Source organism: Rhipicephalus microplus, chromosome 5, assembly GCF_043290135.1.
Source record: "Rhipicephalus microplus isolate Deutch F79 chromosome 5, USDA_Rmic, whole genome shotgun sequence".
In the NCBI taxonomy this organism is placed as follows: Eukaryota; Metazoa; Arthropoda; class Arachnida; order Ixodida; family Ixodidae; genus Rhipicephalus; species Rhipicephalus microplus.
Window position 1 is genome coordinate 115,643,982 of NC_134704.1, and position 12,520 is coordinate 115,656,501.

Genomic DNA, 12,520 nt, shown 5'->3' on the forward strand with positions numbered 1-12,520 from the left:
GGTCAGTCGACACGCTAACTGCTTCTCCACACCACTTGCAATGAACAGCTTTGTCCAGGAATACTGCTAGCGTTTCAAACTGACACCGCTAATTAAATGATCCCGTGAGAGCCCGATCATACTTAAGCAAGTTAGGATGGTCAGGTAAACAGGTATGAGGCAGAGTAAGGAAGAAATCGTGTCGGAAAATCCGACAGTTAGAGCAACACGTTAAACGCAGTTCTCGCCAGGCCACGCGGTTCAGCGGACCGGATGGTATGAGACTGGCGCCGGGAGAAATTTCTTGACGCGTGCCCGGGGTTTCAGCCTGCATGTAGGGTGTAGGAATTCCAGCAACTCGACGTAGGTGTGCATTCACTGCAGCGCAGCTGTAGGAGGGAAACAGATGGTAGGTCAAGCGGCAAAAGGCATTCGGCTTAATTATACGGTTGTCTTCCCCACCAGCGAAATGGGTTAGCGCATTGTATATATACGGCTGGCTGAAAGAAATTCACGGCATTCGTCCATTAGGCTCTACTCTTGTCGGCGGTGATGCTTGACCTGCCTTTGTAGTGGTCGCCTCTTTTTTAGGTGTAATAGAGAGAGCACCAATACCTCTTTCCATGCAAAATACACTCGGCACTTTAAAAATTGTCACATATTACAGTACGGTGCATATTAAAGTGGAGTAGAAAAAAAAACAGCAGAAAATAATATTAGCTGGCGGAATTCATGCGCCAGTGGTCTCTTTAATAACGGTAATATTAGGCCACCTTCAAGCTCGGCATAGAAAAAAAAGACTAATAATAGTAATTGTATACACACGCATGCGCGCACGCCCCCCCCCCCACACACACACATTTCATTAACTTTGGAAGAAAAAAATGACAGCATATCCACAAGGTGAATCATGACGAGTGGGGCAAAGCGGATGGACGGATGGATGCACAGATGCATAGATGGACGCGTGGACAGATGCGAGGACGGACAGATGGACGAACGGATGGTGGGGCGGACGCACGGAAGCACGGATGGACTGACCAACGCTTCGCCTAACTGATCATCATTCACTCTGTGAATATGCTGTGACGCCATTTTTTTTACGTGCAATGCAATGCAACTGGCTACTACGACAAGTGCGACTACACGGGGCATATGACCCATGGCGCGAAAAGTTCACCCCTCAAAAAGATGGAATTTCGGTACTCTGTACGCAATGGTCGACTTTATCAGAAAGATTATGAAATAAAAAAAAAAACCTTGCGTCACATTCAAGTAAATACGGTATCATATCTGACTGTCCCGTGCACCGTTCAAGACCGAATTACAATACGATGAATGTCAGAAAAAAATTGGCCGATTACACGAACAGTAAAATTGATTATATGCGAAGCACGTGAGGAAGTTGATGTGTCCCTTTAAAATCAGCCCAACCTCACGAGGTGGATATAAATGATGACTTTCGTGCCATGATTATCATGTTTAGAAGTGTTGTTTACCTTCGTCATCTATTCACGATACGTGATTCCAAATTTAGTATATGTGAAGTTAGCGAAACAGCCTCGAGCACGCTATGAGAGTGATATGTTGTCATGTTCCTATATGACACGCGTGTCAGGATTATCATGTTTGCGCCAGTCCTATACTATCGTCATCCATTGAAGTCACGTAACACTAAATTTTGTATACGTGGAGCTATAGACGGTCGCGAGCACGTCATGAAGGGCTTATGTACTCTAACGCAACGTTGACGCTTGCGGACGCTAGGCACAGTGACGGATGCCAGGCGCGACTGGAGCGACCAGCGTCCGTCGGCAAGCCTGACAGCATTTCGGCGCGACATGCTGCATTTCGAGCCGATGTTACCCAGACAGCCCTGCGTCTGCCTCTTTTCGTGACGGAGGGATGCCGGACGCGCTGAAATGCGCATGCGTCAAAGCAATGCAGCGCGGGCGCGCCTGTGAGTATTGGCAGGACCGGCGCCTGGCGTGGCAACGCCGGCACGCACGTGCGCCATGTCACGTCGAGATGTATTGGTGCTTTGAGTGTGGCACGTAGTCATGTTCTCATATGGCGCGCATCTCATGATTATCATATTGCACTAGTCACATACCTTTGTCATCCATTGAGGTCACGTAATACCGAATTTAGCATACGTGAAGCTAGCGAATCGGCCGCGAGGGCATCATGGGTGTGGCATGTAGTCGCGTTGTTACATGACATGCATCTCATGTTTTATCACGTTTGCACCAGTCTGATACCTTCGTCATCCATTCACGTTCCATAATATCATATTTCGTATAAGGGAAGCTAGCGAAACAGCCGCCAGAGCATCATGAGCGTGGCATGTGGTCATGTTGTTACATGGCACACATCGCATACCTTCGTCACCCATTCATGTACCGTAGTACCAAATTTGGTACATGTGATGCTAAAATGTTCTAGGCCCGTGTGCTCAGATTTGGGTGCACGCTGTTATGCCTGCGAGTCCACAGCGAACGTCCATGCCTCTGAAAAAGGCAATCTGTGTCAAGGCCAGCACGCGAGCCCACCTGACGCGAACAACTCAACGGCGTCATCACGCGGCGGTGCCTTTCTGCCACGCACGCACAGTGAGTCACCTCAGCCGGCAAGCCCGTCGAAGTAGTCGGCGCCTTCCTGTCTGGCGAGTCTGACCAACACCTCCTAAAATTCTTCAGGCCTGCGCCTCACGTGACATGACGTCAGCTACGTCATCACTCGCCGTCCGACCGGTCCTGCGGGAGCGCGCCGCTTCTGGCACTCCTCTCGCAGTGAACGAGTTGTATCTCAGCAATATTGTTTTCTCTCGCGTCTCAATGTCTTCAAAGGGTATTGTTAATTATAAGAAACTTGTCAAACGTGCAAACTTCCTGTAGTAAGAGTTAGTTTATTCAACATGTACACACGAAACAAGGGCACGAAGCAATGATCAAAAACACAAATAAATGAACATACTAATGAAAATTACAAATGATACATGAGCACTTTATTTTGGAGCAACATTTTTCAATTTCCGTGCTTTTGCGACAGCTTTGGCATCGGCTTTAGCAACAGCGGCTGCGTCATTCCTCTCTTTGCAATAATTATTTAGCAGAACATTTGTCGCACATTTTATCAACATATTTATCACCAAATCTGGTTCGTGCCCATTCGCACAAGTCACCAGTTCCTCAAATGCTGGCAAGCTCTCCTTCACAAGCTGTTGAACAATGCATCTGTGATTTCGTGCCTGCAGAAAGCACCCGGCATTTTTTTCATTCTGCAGCAACTTTGCAACAACAACTTCAGTGTGCATCGCTACTGTCACAACACACGCGTTCGGAAATTTCAAGCCACCTCGATTGAGACTTGCTATTAAAGAATTAGCATCACCATCGCACTCAGCATCGCAACTGTCAGCAACAAGGTTCTCTTGACAGTAGTTGCACTTCAACGTTTTTACCACAGAGTTAGTGCAAAAGCCTCCAACATAAGCAAAAACAGCGACGCGTGTGCTTAAGCTGTCAAGGTCTTCAGGTTTGACAGTAACTCTGAAGTCCTGTTGATTTGTGGCTGTTGCCGATGGAATAGCCTCATCAATGAAATCGTCACTGCTCATTATAAGAAGAGTATTTTGTAGGCGAATCCTGCCTTCACTCTCGTACAGCTGCCTAATGCTGATGTGGTAATGACCACCAGCCATTTGCCTGTACTGGCCAAATCGGTTTTCGAGGCCGTCTGTCTGCAGCTTGCCGAGCAGGACATATTTATAACGAAGCTCGACAAGGCAGTACTGGGTGAATTCAAGTATTGCATAGGCGGAATGCCTTAGAGCAGATTGAGTTTCTCGCGTGAGAACGCCGTTGTCGTGTTTGTAGGATTCCCACACATCCAACCAAGTGTCAAACGCATCGAGAAATTCCAGCTTAGGGTCACCATTCAGGCACGAAACTGGCTCTTCATAAACATCTCTGTGGTGATGGCCTTTGTGAGGTGTTTTAACGTTTACAATCTTCCACCAGCGGAGAACTATCCTGATGAAATTGGCAGTTTCTTTGGCATGCCATAACGCATGAAAGTTCCAGTGGTGATCCAGTGCCTCAGCTACAAAAGCATTGAATATTTGTAGTACTAGCTTAACATTTTGCCTTTCGAAGTTGCTAGGATTTAGCGCCTTTGACGAAAGGCGATAGCTGTACTTCAAAAGCTGAGAAGCCTCTAGCTTGTGCAGCTCCCGAAGATCTTTGAATGATGCCCGCTGTATGCAGTCGGGATGGACACTGTTGTTTGAGAGATCAAACATAGGAAAATATAGGTTTGTCCCAAGATTCTTTTGATTTATCCAGTTGTTTCGAATGCATTTCAACAAGTGCACAGAATCCACAACATAAAACATGGGTCTTGTTGCGTCTTTTGGATTTGGGTAAACGATGCTCGGCTTTGGCGGATCTGAAAACATACTAAGTGCTTTGCGATTGATTGCGTTGTTGTCTGAAACTACTGCAAGAACTTTAAAACCAATTTCCTCAAGGCCAATGATTACATTTTTCAGGACAGCATGAAGAGAGTGAGCATTCATTGTTCGTGCAGGCAGAATGTGCACCACCTCGCGAAAAGAACTCAGCATGCTTTGCACCATAAACACATGAGCAGAAGTAGCGGCCTCTTCACTGTTTCCTGCTGCCCCTGAAATTTTTCCACCTTTAAAATCGAAGAAAGGCTGGATGTGAATTTCGTCAACCATGAGAAACACGGCACTTTCATGCGGCTGCAATTGTTTAAATCTGTGTTTTATGTACCTGAGAAAATTTTCACTGGCTGACTCAGTGTCAGGTGACAAGTGAAACGAGGAGCAGACATTTCGACAAGTACTGGGATGTGGCATGGCAAAAAAACCTGAACCCCTGAGAAATTTGTAGGCGTGTGGAGATATGGTATGCAATATGCAAGCAACCACCATACTTTCGGAGGAATACTCCAATCGCTGTTTTCCAAGCAACGCCACCTGTTCTCGCAAGAAGCGACTGATACGTTTCTTGCTGTCAATGGCATCTCGTTCAAGTTGCTCAAGAAGGCTAACGACTACGTCACAAAGACCTTCTGAGGAGCATTTTTCATCGAGGATGCTTTGAAGCCTACTCAGGATGGCAGACAGGACATTCACATTCCCAATGCTTCCTGGCACGACATAATCACCTATACGGCTTAATTTGGTACCATGAAAACATACACTGATACTCAGGTCGCTGAAAACAGTAACAGACGACCGCAACATCGGCATGCTCTCATCAACAATATTTAAAAACAGGGCACAGTTTGTGCGGTGAATTACAATCCACTCATTTGGCACAGGTGCACTTTTCAAACATTCCATAAGCTCAAAAAGCGAGGAAAAACAGCATTTCGTTTCTTCATCACGATAAGAAGCCTCCGATTCTGCGATGGCACGAGCGAGGTCAGCCGCTTCTCGGCGCATTTTTTTCGTTTCCGGGCATTCTCTCGGAGAATGGTCATCCTTCGACAAGTACGAAGGACATCCTGGGAACAGTGTGGGCACTGATCCTGAACGCAGGCGTGGTACTTTCAGTGAGACCTCTAGCACTCTTCCTGTCATAGGATCCGTGTAGGACGACTTGTTCTGAAGGCATGACTCGGTGAAATGCAATGCGCATACCTGCATACCAATGGCAGTCGCAGAGTGTCAGCGAACCTCGGAATGCGTCTAAACATTGCACAAGCACTTCGCGAACAGTTACAATGAGTATAATTTCACCATCAGTGTGATGCAATGGTGACATCCAGTTTGCTCTTACCTTGTTGTTTTCCGTAGGGAAGAAATCCTTTCTTGGGATAGCACTGAGCCACTTCTTCCTTAGCACTTCATCCTTGGGGAATGAAAATACTTGAACTTTTTTCCCGGTCTTGTAATTACTTGAACATGCCGGCACACAACACTTATTGGGCATGTCAGAAGCTTCGTGCAATAAAATTCCGGCAGTAAAATTCACTGCACACAACGCAAAGAAAATGGCTCGGCAGACTCGCGAAAAAAACACGTGCAGCACGGCCGTCACCACTGCAGCAAGTGGAAATTCGGGAATGCGCGACGGAACCGGTCAGGAGGTATTGGACTCGTAGGACGGCTGGTGGTGACGTCACGGCGGAGGGGGCAGGCCTGAAGAATTTTTAGGAGGTGTTGGTCTGACGCGTTGCGTGGCGACGTCACTCGTCCTTGGGTGCAGCCACGTGCAGCACAGCGGCTCCGGATTCGATGAGAATGACGTGGCCCAGCGGTGACCCCATTGGAGAATTCTGGCCTCACAACCAGCGGCCGCTTCTGGTCGGACATTTGGTTACTCAAATAATCCACCCAGTGCATATAAAAAAAGCCCTGCGGCGCGTCGCGAGCGGTAGACATATGTGTTAGAAAAGAGAGCTCGGCTCTCCGAGTCTCTAAGCTGGCAGCCCCAGTGCCGAATTTGTAGCGCCTCTATATATATGCTGTACATAAACCTTGTTTAACTCACCATCGTCTCGTCCGCTCGTCTTTCAGCTCTGCGCAGAAGCAGTCGCGAGCTGAGAAACCTACGCTACCAAACGGCTGATGACCGTGTCGGCGGAGATCGGAGCAGTGGCGCCTTTGGGATGGTGTTGGCGTCCCCGTCTTTCGTAACAGTGGAGGTCAGCGGCGAGATTCGTGGCGCCCTTCGTAACGTCGTCGGAGGCGCGCTTCGTAACAACGCTAAAGGACCCAAGGTGGTCGAAATTTTTGGAGCCCTCCACTACGGCGTCCCTCATAATTATATGGTGGTTTTGGGACATTAAACTCCACATATCAATCAATCAGTATATGTGACGCTAACGAAACGGCCGCGAGCGCATCATGATCATGGCAAGTAGTCATGTTTTTAATGAGACGCATGTCAAGATTTTCATTTTATGACCTGTTGCTTCTGTTCGCCATGCAATCATGTCATACCATACCAGTTTTGCAACATTTTATGTGAACGAAGCCACAGCAAGAGCAGCAGGACCATGAAATTGAAATCATGACATTGATGACATATATGTGATAGTTTTCATGTTACGACTGGTCAAATATGCTCGTCATACAGTCATGTTATGCTATACCAAGTTTGCTGTCGATACCATTAGCGGAACGGCCAGGAGAGCTAAAGGTCGTAGGCGGCTAGATAGATAGATAGATAGATAGATAGATAGATAGATAGATAGATAGATAGATAGATAGATAGATACGCTCAATGTCCCCGAAGTTCGCTAAGAAATGCTTCGCATTTAAAACCATGATTACTTATGCAATTTACAACACAATGCACGTCAACCAAGTAACCACCAGAAGATCAGTTACCAGCAGGTTGTTGAAAGGCATTTTCTTTAGGTATCATGCTTAGACGATGGCCGACAGCAAGCTTGCGAACCGTCTGAAGCCGACGGCGAGTCGACTTCGTTAAAGCACGACCACTGCGTCACGTTTGCATTTCCGCTAACACCGCTAATCCTCGCTTTACATTGGCCTTTCATGTAACAGTTGCCTTAGAGGTTCATTTCGCGACTCACCGTCTGCCTTGAAAGTTTATAAAAAAGACTATGATACAAATATTTTGTGGGTTTACGCTAGCCATTGAGCACATCATAAAGGAAAGCGCGTAGTGAAACATCCTCTGTAGTACATAGTGCAAGAGCTGCGACTACCAACTACGCAAATGGGATGTTCTCGCTCAAAACAGCGGTCACTGGGCCGAATGCTATTTCTGTGCTGCCTGAGAAACTACAAATTTTACTTCAAAACGGGCACGTAACGAGCCACCGGCACACTACGTCGAGCTTCGCAAGCACTACACACATACCTGTAAGTTTGCGCCGTACAATGCTTGAAATTACGTCGAAAGGTCACACTGTGTCTTCAGTGTCATAGACGTACGTCTCAGCGGACAGCGTCCGTCTTTCCGACAACACAGTCTCGCGTAAGTCTCCGACCACGCCCACCACATCGCTGAATACATAGCGAAGAATAATCACTGGCGTCGCTGATCGCCCACTGCGTTGAAGTTTTCAGCGAAGTGTCTAATTCTTCGCAGGTATTGCACGTTCCAAAGTATCCACAACACGACGCACATCGAGAAAAGCCTGAGGTAGTGCCGCAAGGCGTTCACCATGAGTTTAAGCGCACGCGACGTGTACGAAGGCACGTTAAAATGAGCCCGTATATAGTACACACCTCACGGCGGCTGTGTTCTAATAACTGGTTCTCAACCAGCTCACCTGTTCGACGCATCACGTAAATTTTAGGCACACATGAAGAAAGGGTAGGCGCACCACCTGGGCAGCGCTGCCTTCCCATAGGCAACGGAAGCTACGGGCGTACGGATGGATGAACACACATGAACGGACGGATGAACGGATGGATGAACGGATGTATGGATGTACGAACGGATTAGCGAGCGAACAATCTCACGCGAGTTAAGCGCCAGCCCACTAAAGGCGCGCCACTTCAGGAGATACTTCCAGGCCTTCTCCGGAGCGCTAGCTGTGCGCCTTTTGACGTCACTGCTTGTCGCGCCTGCGCAGAACTGCTCACCGTAAGCCACGCTGACTGCTCAAACTAGGCCCGCATAGCTTATGCTACGAAATCGTGAAACTGTGGGTTTAGGAAAAGTGTTAAACAATTTAGAGTACGTGGTACTCTACAATAGGAGAGCAGGAAGCCGTCCCAGTCGGAAAAACGAACAACCTAAAAGGTTTCAATAGCATGTATTAATTTTGTGACGCCAAGCACTTCGCGAGTGTTTTAGATAATCGAATTTTGCGTAGACACCCCCGTTGGTGTCACTGGTGGTACGTCAGAAACTTGAACATATCCTTGTAAATTTAGTTAGTTATTCTGACACCACTGCTCAGTCAAAACTGATGTTTTTTTGTTATAAAGGGAAAGCTAGTATACAATAATTTCATTAGCCAAAAAATATACTAGTAGTTTGATCGGAAACCCGACTGTCTTTTATCAAAGAAAGGCCAGCGCGCCGTGGTTCATTGGGTGTAAAAGCAACTTTTTGTAGCGAGAGCCGCATTGGCCATATTCTAGCCGCTTCACTGGGACCGTTCGCCACACCGCGAGCTGAGCCATCATCCATCGACCAACGCAGCCGGCAGCGCTGCTCACTACGCCATCTAACAAAGGGCAGGGGAGGAGCCGGTAAAACTGCATTGCAACAACAGAGGCTACGCCGGCGTTGAGTCGTATATATACTGAAGGGATGACTTGGTGGGATTCATCGGCAGATATGATAAGTGAGTCGGAAAGACCAAAACAAGCCAGGCTTCGACGTCGGAACAAAATCAAGAGGAGGCAGTGAACTGAGGAAGTGGAGTTAGATCGAGCCGCATGCCTCGAGAAGTGTAACCGTTAAGAAAACCGAGCTAAACAATATGATTTACCGTACCTCTCGCTACGCACACCCAAGCATAACGAGTTAAAGCCACAGCCATTTTCTTGCTGTGTTTTAAGCGTACACAATTGGGATCTCGAACTCGGCTCCACTAATGAACCACAGTCTAGCACATAAATCCTCGCTAGGGCCAGGACACCCAAGAAGGTCAGAACGGTAGCAGAGGGGGGCGAGAAGGACTGAACACTAAGTCTTGAAAAAAAAAGGGTAGAACTTTTCTATATCCCATATATTTGACAATTCTGAAGGATAATTGGCGTCAGACGATTCGAATAAAATGTCGATGCCCGTCTGCACAATGCTTAAATCTGGACGCTCATTTGTGAGATGGTCTGCTGGGTTGTGTACCCAAATCTGAGCACACGAGCCGACAACATTTCCGTTTCCATCGGGAATGCAGGTGCTGCAGCTGGGATTCGATACTGCGACCTGCGGGTCAGCACCCGAGTAACTTAGCCACTAGACCACCACGGCGGGGCGCCGCGGTCGAAGAGCCCACCACTGTGGACAGAGCCCTCCTTCCTAAGGTGGGGCTGTTGGCGCCGTGCTGTCAGTTTCACGCGCTAAATCGAGATGCTCGCTGTGCGAAGTTGCCTTTCCGTTAGGAAAGAAGTGGCTCCGTGGAAGCATTACTGAAGTCCGAAGTATAGATGTTTTATGGGTGGCCACAACAATGCAGCTAGCACCAAGAGGCGCTTTCCACGTGTAAAGCTGTATCGCTTATCCGGTGGGTCAGGCCGGGAAATCGAACCCAGCCGCATTCGCGTAGACATCGCTAGCATGATACGAGAGCCGGAAAAAAATGAGGTGAGCACTTCTACTTGAGACTCGCAGTGGTTAAAGCACAACTTACTGCTTCCCGGCGAAGTCAGTGGGTCATGCTCTCGCGGCACGCAAGACATGACTCCAAAACTTTCTTTTTTAAAAAGTGCTGCAGGCCCAAGCAGGAGTGGGAGGTGGTACAATAATGATATGACCAATTATTAGACGTACAGATGTAGAGAAAGAAGAAAAAACAAAGAAAACAACAACGACAGAAAAAGTAAATCAGACAGGTGTACAATATATTCGCGGGTTGCATAACTCGCACTTCAAAGTAATTTTCTAGAGATTTTAGTACATTTGCAGACTAAAAAATATGGTGTGGCTGTTCGTTCCAGTCTGTTATTGTGCGAGGGAAAAAAGAGTACTTGAAATTGCTAGTGCGCGCAAAAGCAAGTGTGAATTTGTGAGAATTGTATCCTCTAGCAGGACGTGAATATAACGGAGTGAGGACGTGCCAAATGTCTATAATAGAGTTTTTCTTAGATAGGTGAAAAGGAAATTTAAGTCTAGCTAGTTTCTTTCGGGATTCTAAAGTGAGAATATTGTTAATAATTATTAGTTCTGTCGGGGAATGAGACTGGCGGAAGCGATTGTAAATAAACCGAACAGCTAATCTTTGGACTTTCTCAAGATTATTAATATCTTTTTTAGTGTGTGGATTCCAGTCTTAAGGTGCGTACTCTAAGCAAGGCCGGACTATTGTGCTAAAAACGAGGAGTTTAATTTTAGGGGGGAGCTTTAGGGAGAGCCTTTTAACGCTAATTTTCTACGGGCAGAAGAGCAAATCTTTTCAATGTGGCAGGACCAAGTTAGGTTGTTGGTGATTGTGACGCCAAGATATTTATAACTTTGTGTAAATAAAATTGGAGTTCCTTTAATACTGTAAGAGGAAATTAGGGGTTGTTTTCGCTTCTTGGACATGTTATTGCCCTGACCGTATAGGTTTAGTTTTAATTTTTTTAGCAGGCCACGAGCGTTTGCACATAGCAGTACGTAGCTGCCACTGCTAGATTCATCAAAACAACAATTATATGGTTGTAATAAACGTCGACGAAGCACATCAAGACAGTACGCACCTTCATGTCAACATAATGACACTTACTTCTAGACATACGTCGTACATGGTAATATTATGGAGGACCTTGGAAATGCACTTCGCAGTGTTTCGAGCATCCTTGTCTTCCGTCGTCTGCTTCAAAACACTAACGAGCTTTTGCTTCTTCTGTTAGAGTTGCTTCTCAAAGGTGATTGTCCAGCTCAGAGATCTTTATGGAGCCGCACTGCAGGCGGTCAGGTGACTCAAACGCACCACGCGCGCTCTGCACGAGCACGCAAGCGAGCGGCAGCGCAAGGGAAAACGCGCGATAAACATCCCGGTTTCTACATTTCTGCCAATGTTGGCGCTACTTGTCAAGAGTTGTAGCGCCCCCTTGCTATATTAGATTAAAAGGCTGAACTCCTGGCGAACAGTCCCACAATATGACGCCGCGTACTTATTAGAGTATGATACTTTTTAGCGGCATGCACGAGCAAGGAGCGGCACCCTTGTTTCTTTTCCGAGCGCTTCCGGAGGCTCAATAACTTATGGTTTTCCGATAATTCAGAAAATAAGTTCTTAAAAGGCAAGTAATCCGAAAGGGATGATTCTCATTCAAGATAAGTTTTAGTAAGCAGCAAGAAATAAAAACCACCATGCATATGCCACAGTGCTTACGCTGTGGGAATCGTTTGTTTGTCCAGGGATGTTTCTTTTAATTTCACGTTGCGATTCTCAGTAATACTTGAGTCTGTCATCTAGATTCAAATTTGGTGATACGTGTCGTCACGCATGTATATATAGGCAAGCCAGGCACCCTCTCAGTCTTCCGATGTCTGATTGCGGGAGATTGATTTCATGAAATTAAAGTTCTTCCTATATACGCCAAACGTTACGTGGAAAGCAACCATGAGTGCTTACAAATTTTCTCTTGTCTTGAGACCCAAGATAAGCATTGTCTTCTTTATCATCTTCAGACTTCCGTCACGAATATGATGCACTGTTGAAAATGTTTCGAACTTTGCCGGGCATAATTTCAAGACACTCAGTAATACATTCCGACAAAAAATATAAAATAATGTGTTTAGTGTGAGTGTCAGTAATTATTGGTAATGAGTGTGAAACTAATTATCTAATTATGCTGCTATCAGCCAGCTTCAATACTTGCTTAAAAAGAATCGAATGTTAGGCCCAAAATCAATGCATACTGCAC

The 12,520-nt window shown here is 46.5% G+C and overlaps 1 long non-coding RNA gene across 1 annotated transcript; it reads right to left on the reverse strand.

Annotated features, from left to right (window-relative positions):
- Window positions 1–5,225: 5,225 nt before the first annotated feature.
- LOC142817904 (uncharacterized) lies at window positions 5,226–6,177 on the reverse strand. Its single transcript, XR_012895416.1, has 2 exons — window positions 5,793–6,177; window positions 5,226–5,653 (listed from the first exon to the last, which is right to left on the reverse strand). It is a non-coding gene; the product is annotated as an uncharacterized LOC142817904 (long non-coding RNA).
- Window positions 6,178–12,520: the final 6,343 nt, after the last annotated feature.